Raw genomic sequence first — 1269 nt, forward strand, 5'->3', positions numbered from 1 at the left:
TAGTAAAAGCCACCTCTTGCCATCGTACGCATTGGACCACATACATCACTATGTATAATTCCTAATCGTTCAGTGGCCCTTTCACCTTGTCCGATAAAAGGAGCTTTAGCCATTTTGCCAATGAGACAAGATTTGCATTCTTCGTATGATTCAAAATCAAACTTATCCAAGTAACCATCTTTATGTAATTTGGAAATGCGTTTCTCATTTATGTGACCTAAATGACAATGCCAAAGGTATGTTTGATTTGAGTCTTTCATCTTAATACGTTTATTATCATTATTTATGTTATAGACAGGAGTATCTATATCAAGAACATATAAACCATTAAACAAACGTGCAATCTCGTAGGTAACATTATTGAATGAAAAGGAACAACTATTGTTCTGAATCAAAAACGAAAAACCTTTCTTGTCCAAACAAGAAACCGAAATAATGAATCTGCAAATCGCAGGCACGTAAAAACAGTTATCTAGTTCTAATACAAGCCCAGTGGGCAACGATAAACGATAAGTCCCTACAGCTAAAGTAGCAACCTTTGCTCCATTGCCAACTCGTAGGTCGACTTCTCCCTTCGCCGGCGTCCTACTTTGTAAAACCCCCAAATCCGGGGTCGGGGATCCGGGTTGTCACGAGTTCCAATTCCCTTAACAACTCTTAAACTTAATAAACAACCAACCACTGCGTACCGTGACCCCACAATATACACACACACACCACAAGTTATAGTCTCAGAGATGAATACCAAAAATAACACAAGTCATTTTATTCCACAATTATAAGTCATTACACCTCAAAAGGGTTTCTGAATAAATTTACATATTCTTTGCCATTATTACAATTCATAAATATACATAAGTCTGGTACAACAAAACTTGAAAGACTAGCCTATTGGTAGTTCCTACCTCAACTACAACGACATCAACGCCTACAGGAAACTGCGGAACATCTCCTATCCGCTCACGAATTGGGAGCTTGGTCCTGTTCATCATGTCTATCTGTTGTTGTGTGATGAAAGAAGAAAGTAAGGGTGAGCAACAAGCCCACCGAAATAATACGTATAATAATTAAAAATATATGAGCATTCTCATAGTACTCATGAAAGTCTTGGTCAAGAAGAAATGAACCAAGTTTGATATCTTAACGCGACGAAGTCACAAAATATTCAGTATATATATACATATATGCTTCTCAAATCTTTGAAATCCTCTGACATATATAATATACAGAGATTTCCAGTTTATAACAGTATAAAATATCGTTGCAAGG

This window comes from Apium graveolens, chromosome 4 (genome assembly GCF_009905375.1).
Source record: "Apium graveolens cultivar Ventura chromosome 4, ASM990537v1, whole genome shotgun sequence".
NCBI classification, from domain to species: Eukaryota; Viridiplantae; Streptophyta; class Magnoliopsida; order Apiales; family Apiaceae; genus Apium; species Apium graveolens.